The sequence below is a fragment of the Salvelinus namaycush genome, chromosome 35 (assembly GCF_016432855.1).
Source record: "Salvelinus namaycush isolate Seneca chromosome 35, SaNama_1.0, whole genome shotgun sequence".
In the NCBI taxonomy this organism is placed as follows: Eukaryota; Metazoa; Chordata; class Actinopteri; order Salmoniformes; family Salmonidae; genus Salvelinus; species Salvelinus namaycush.
The window spans coordinates 28,170,739-28,177,985 of NC_052341.1; positions in this window are offsets into that span (position 1 = coordinate 28,170,739).

Genomic DNA, 7,247 nt, shown 5'->3' on the forward strand with positions numbered 1-7,247 from the left:
CCCCTACAAAGACATGATAGAATTTGGAAACACCGATTATTTTTAAACTCTCGTTCTGTACAATTGGTTTTCACAGCATTGCAACTGCCTTCAAAAAAAGGATGATTTTTTAATATTGTATCATTTATACCAGCATTTCTTTCGCAAGTTTACACCAATACTGGAATGTTGAAAGCTATTGTGTAGGGTAAAGAAATACAGTTTTAATAAAATACAATATGTGTAATTGGAATTACTCAATAAAGTCTACAAAACGTAAATTGCTCTACTGTGCTGGGCAACGGGTGTAATAGAGTGTGCTGGGGACTCCTTACTCCACCCACTCCGTGCACTGCAATGCAATACACTGCACATTCATTAAATATTGGTTTGTATAGAAAAAATGATTATTTGTGCAGATGTAAAAGTGGGATTGGGATTACTCAGTAGGGTCTGTAGAACCTATATATGGTGTTATTTCTTGGGGGACTGAGTTCTACATATCCAGCAGCACTTTTTAGTCCACCCATTTCAGTGGTCCCAATGCAAAAGACTGTAGACCTATAAATTACATATGGATTTTTATAAAAACAACTCCATGTGCAAAAGTAAAAGTGGCATTGGGAGTACTCTGGATCTGTAGAATCGCATTGGGTCTGTAGAATCTATATATGGTGTCATTTCAAAAGGGCACAGAATAATACAGAGTGTTGCTGGCCTTTTACTCCGCCCATTACATTGGCAACGATAGAAAAAACTGTGCCCCATGAAGACCCTACTGAGTACTCCCAACACCACTTTTACATCGGCACAAATAATCTTCTTTTTTTTTTATCTATAAGCCAATATGTAATGCATATACAGTGCCTTCAGAAAGTATTCAGACCCTCTTCACTTTTTCCACATTTTGTTACATTACAGTCTCATTCTAAAATGTTTTTTCCCCTCATCAATCTACACACATGACCTCATAATGACAAAGCAAAAACAATTTATTTGACATTTTTGCACATTAATTAAAAAAAAACGTAAATAGCACATTTATATAAGTATTCAGACCTTTTACTCAGTACTTTGTTGAAGCACCTTTGGCAGCGATTACAGCCTCGAGTTTTCTTGGGTATGACGCTACAAGCTTGGCACACCTGTATTTGGGGAGTTGTAGTGGACATTCTTGTGTCCTCTGTGTCTCTGCAAATGTGTGACTACTAGCTACTAGCTGTTGTTTCCTGATTATTGTGTTAGGATGTTCTGTGACTTTGCAAGCCACTTTGCGTGGCATGCTAAGCCTTGACTGGACGTTTGCCAGTTTATTTTTTGTTATTAACTGGAGAAAATAATTGAAATTGCATGCATTGGTTTCGAAATTGCATTGGTATTCACCACAACGTTTTAGTTCCCAAGGTATGTCAATCCTGATTAGCCAATGAGCTTTCATGATTTTGCAGGAGTTTCATATTATTAGCTCAGCGCAAGACGACCCACCTCTCCCTTCAAAACCAAGGCAATACTGAAGATGAGAGATTTGTTTTTACATAGCTAGCAGCAGACAAGCCTTCTTTTGTTATTTAAAAAAGTTAAGGGCGCAAAATGTAATCAGCAAAGGAAAATAAGGCAGTGTCACGTCCTGACCTTAGAGAGCCTTTTTATGTCTCTATTTTGGTTTGGTCAGGGTGTGATTTGGGGTGGGCATTCTATGTTCTGATTTCTATGTTTTTGTATTTCTATGTGTTGGCCGGGTATGGTTCTCAATCATGGACAACTGTCTATCGTTGTCTCTGATTGGGAATCATACTTAGGCAGCTTTTTTTTCCTTTCGCATTTGTGGGTAGTTATCTTTGTTAGTGGCACTTAGCCCTGTTTAGCTTCACGGTCATTTCTTTGTTTCTTGTTTTGTTGGCGACATTTAAATAAACGTAAAATGTACGCTAACCACTGGGAAATGCTACTAGAGAAGCATTGGTTGCTCTGAATGAAGAAGTAAAAGCACTCCGCAAGGGGGCCCTGCAAAACAGGGAGGCACTTGCCAACTTATTGGCTGGTCAAGGGGGTACTTGTGAAAGGAAGTACTTGTTTAATGTTTTTTATCATTTTGCTTTCTTGTTGTCAGGCCATCAAGGCTATCATGTTCAATGCTACTAAAGAAGGTTATACTGATAACTTGCTGTCTCTCCAGGAACTCCCGTTTCCCTCTATAATGGATGATAATATGCAAGAATGACTTAGTATCTATGTTTGACGAAGTACCTGGAGGTTTTAAGTTAGGTTGTTAAACCACATCAACCTTATAATGGAAAGGATAATGGAAAAATGATCAAATATGAAGTTGGATTTTTCCCTATTGTTATGCCTATTGTATGTAAGAATCAGTATTTACTAAATACACTCCTGTTGATAGACTGAATGTATTAAGATGTTGTTTGTTTTAAATCACATATAGTGATAAAAGGAGGGAGTGTAGTGGAAATGTTTGTGACCTCTGTCTCTGCAAATGCGTGACTACCTGTGGCGTGTTGTTTCATGATTATTGTGTTAGAATGTTCTGTGACTTTGCTCTCAGGGAGGGAACTGATAGAAGGAGAACAGAAAGGGAACACATTGTTACTTTGGCCCAATGCTTAGAAACTATGTTTGCAAGGTCATGATCAGCTTATTTTTTTATTTTTTTATTTAACTAGACAAGTCAGTTAAGAACAAATTCTGATTTACAATGATGGCCTACACCGGACAATCACGGACGACGCTGGACCAATTGTACGCCGCCCCATGGGACTCCCAATCACAGCCAGTTGTGATACAGCCTGGAATCGAACCAGGATGTCTGTACTGACACCTCTAACACTAAGATGCAATCCCTTAGACCGCTGCGCCACTCGGGGAACCCATTGCACCCTGAGAGCAGAGATGCCTAGTTTGTGCATGTGTATAAAGAGTACTGAAAAGGAAGCACTCCTTCAGAGCTTCTGACAGACTTGTACTTTGAGTATTAAGTTTGTTGTAACCTCTTCGGACGTGATAATAAAGATTTGTTCATCTAACTTTGACTTGGAGTCCTTAGTGGTAATTTCCACAACAGAGTTTCTCCTATTCTTCTCCACAGATCCTCTCAAGCTCTGTCAGGTTGGATAGGGAGCGTCACTGCACAGCTTTTTTCAGGTCTCTCCAGAGATGTTCGATCGGGTTCAAATCTGAGCTCTGGCTGGGCCCCTCAGGGACAATCAGAGACTTGTCCTGAAGCAACTCCTGCGTTGTCTTGGCTGTGTGCTTAGGGTCAATGTGTTGTTGGAAGGGGAACCTTCACCCCCAGTCTGAGGTCCTGGGCGCTCTGGAGCAGGTTTTCATCAAGGATCTCTCTGTACTTTGCTCCGTTCATCTTTTCCTCGATCCTGACTAGTCTCAAAGACATCATGATGCTGCCACCACCATGCTTCACATAAGGATTGCGCCTGGTTTTCCTCCAGATGTGACGCTTGGCATTCAGGCCAAAGAGTTCAATCTTGGTTTCATCAGATCAGATAATCTTTCTCATGGTCTGAGAGTCCTTTAGGCGCCTTTTGGCAAACTCCAAGCGGGCTGTCATGTGCCTTACTGAGGAATGGCTTCCGTCTAGCAACTCTACCATAAAGGCCTGATTGGTGGAGTGCTGCAGAGATGGTTATCCTTCTGGAAGTTTCTCCCATGTCTAGAGAGGAACTCTGGAGCTCTGTCAGAGTGACCATCGGGTTCTTGGTCACATGCCTGACCAAGGCCCTTCTCCCCCGATTGCTCAGTTTGGCCGGGCGGCCAGCTCTAGGGAGTGTCCTGGTGGTTCCAAACTTCTTTCATTTAAGAATAATGGAGGCCACTGTATTCATAGGGACCTTCAATGCTGCAGAAATTGTTTTTACCCTTCCCTAGATCTGTGCCCTGACCCAATCCTGTCTCGGAGCTCTACTGACAATTATTTCGACCTCATGACTTGGTTTTTGCTCTGACATGCACTGTCAACTGTGGGACCTTATATAGACAAATCATGTCCAATCAATTGAATTTACTACAGGTGGACTCCAAACAAGATGTAGATACAGTGGGGCAAAAAAGTATTTAGTCAGCCACCAATTGTGCAAGTTCTCCCACTTAAAAAGATGAGAGAGGCCTGTAATTTTCATCATATGTACACTTCAACTATGACAGACAAAATGAGAAAAAAAAATCCAGAAAATCACATTGTAGGATTTTTAATGAATTTATTTGCAAATTATGGCGGAAAATAAGTATTTGGTCACCTACAAACAAGCAAGATTTCTGGCTCTCACAGACCTGTAACTTCTTCTTTATTAAGAGGCTCCTCTGTCCTCCACTCGTTACCTGTATTAATGGCACCTGTTTGAACTTGTTATCAGTATAAAAGACACCTGTCCACAACCTCAAACAGTCACACTCCAAACTCCACTATGGCCAAGACCAAAGAGCTGTCAAAGGACATCAGAAACAAAATTGTAGACCTGCACCAGGCTGGGAAGACTGAATCTGCAATAGGTAAGCAGCTTGGTTTGAAGAATTAAACTGTGGGAGCAATTATTAGGAAATGGAAGACATACAAGACCACTGATAATCTCCCTCGATCTGGGGCTCCACGCAAGATCTCAATAAATTCATTAAAAATCCTACAATGTGATTTTCAGGATTTTTTTTCTCATTTTGTCTGTCATAGTTGAAGTGTACCTATGATGACAATTACAGGCCTCTCTCATCTTTTTAAGTGGGAGAACTTGCACAATTGGTGGCTGACTAAATACTTTTTTGCCCCACAGTACATCTCAAGGATGATCAATGGAAACAGGATGCACCTGAGCTCAATGTCGAGTCTCATAGCAAAGGGTTTGAATACTTATGTAAATAAGGTATTTCTGTTTTATGTTTTTTATGAATTTGCAAAAAATATATATATACTGTTTTCGCTATGTCATTGTGGGGTATTGTATTCCTTGTTGAGGAAAAAAGAAATGTAATCCATTTTAGAATAAGGCTGTAAGCAACAAAATGTGGAAAAAGGGAAGGGGTCTGAATACTTTCCGAATGCTCTGTACAGTTATTTGCATTGTAGCTTATGGAATGGGTGTAGTAAAAGTCCTTCAACACTTAAGTGATAATGTCCGAGAAGCCGGTGTTTGGAGGATATATTGGCATGGTGTTGTTTCAAGTCGAAGGCCTGCAAACCATTCCAGTATATCCTCCAAACACCAGCTTCGAGGGAATTATCACTTTTGTACAACAGGTTACCAACATATTCAAATAATGATAAACATATTTTAATTAAAAACTTTATTTTGATTAATTTATTCATACTATTTCATCCTTCCACAAGATATATTCCCGACACAAATCTAGGGTTGCTACCCAAGCAGGCTCGTCATTTGTTCTATCGGTTCGGTTGCCAGAAACAAGATCCAGTCATTCAGTCTTTTTGTTCTGTATCTATGGACGCGACCCAGTTGTTTTTTCTAAATGTTCCATTGCCATACTGACTGGCAACATTCTTATCCCTTGCTTGCTAGCTGGCCAGCCAACTACGGCTATTTTACAGTCACGTCAAACAGTGAAGCCAGAATAACAGCGAAGTAGCTGCATATGCATTTGTTTACGCTGTTTTTTTGTGACATTTATTTGGATACATCCCATAACAATGAGCTAATGATGCACGATTTCGTCTGGCATAGAAAATGTGCTCTCTCGTCAGGATACTGTTGTTCAGCGGAGCTAGCCAACAACACAACTAACTCAATCTCATCAAACTGAAGCTGGAAAGACAGCAAACTAGCTGCACTTGAAAGGACCGACGCTGGAGAGGGGAGTTGAACTTTTAATGAGGAACAGACAGGTAACAGGGCAGGAACAGCGTCAGCACACGGGTATACAAAGACATACGGACATTGATGCAGCAGCGGGGAACAGAGAAGGGGAGGTAATAAACAGGTGATTGAGGCAGGTGTGCGTACTGATGGTGGCAGGAGTGCATAATGCTGGGAAGCCTGGTGCTGGGAGTGGGGGCAGGCGTGACAGCACTTTGTTTCGTTTGACCTGTTTTCTATTAAAAGTTATTTGTATATATCCTTAAGAATCATGCTGATTCATGATTTCGACTGGCTGGGAAAAGCTGCCTGTGTAACGGCTTCCGTCGGTGGAAGGAGAGGACCAAAGCGCAGCGTGGTTTGTGTTCATCTTAATTTAATAATAATCAAAAACTTGAACACTGAATATACAAAACAACAAAAGTGAAAACCGAAACAGTTCTAACTGGTGCAGACACACAAAGACTGAAAACAACCACCCACAAAACACAATAGAACACAGGCTACCTAAATATGGTTCCCAATCAGAAACAATGACTAACACCTGCCTCTGATTGAGAACCATATCAGGCCAAACGAGAAACCCCACATAGAAACAGAAAACATAGATAATACCCACCCAACTCACGCCCTGACCACACTAAAACAAAGAAAATACAAAAGAACTATGGTCAGAACGTGACAGCCTGCCTGCCTGCCTGTCTGTCTCACTCATCCAGACTCCCAACAAGCTCATTACTACAGTATGGGATAGCTGGAGATCGAATTCGAATATTGAAACAATGTTGCAAATGTCAGAGAGATAGATCGCAAGGTTTATACAAATCTCCGCTGTTGAAAACTAAATGTTTGTGAGATAATGTATAGATGTTTTTTTATAGCGGAGATCAAGTTTATAAATTGCCTGGCTGGGCTGATGAGACAGTGGATCGCGCAGTGTCGTGGAAATTCTAATCAAAAGGAAGAGATTCTGCAGATTCTTCAATACAACAACTTTTTATTATTAGATTTGCAAATCTTGAGCAGTTAACAATCCACTCAACAGTGCAGCGTTAATAGTCCTACGAACAAGAGTTGGGTCTCAGCTTTTATAATCTTTGTCTACATGGCAGATTAGCAGGTGTGTGAGATCATGGTGGGAAGATAGCGTACAAACAAGTGATAACGTCAGTTTTGTTACTCCTTTCTGCTAATAGAATTATCGCTGCTGCTCAAGCTAGCCTCTGTTCTCTTCATATCTCTACACGGCTGTGTCCTTGAAAGATACGAGAAGAACAGTATGGACCAAAAACTGGTCACTCTCAGATGGCCCTTTGTCTTTTGACCGTGTGACTAAGTTACTCAGAAACAAAAGAGGAAAAACACTGTCTTCTTCTTACTTGAGAGAAACAGACAGTGGAAATGTACAGGTTAAGGCTAATACAGCACATGTGCATA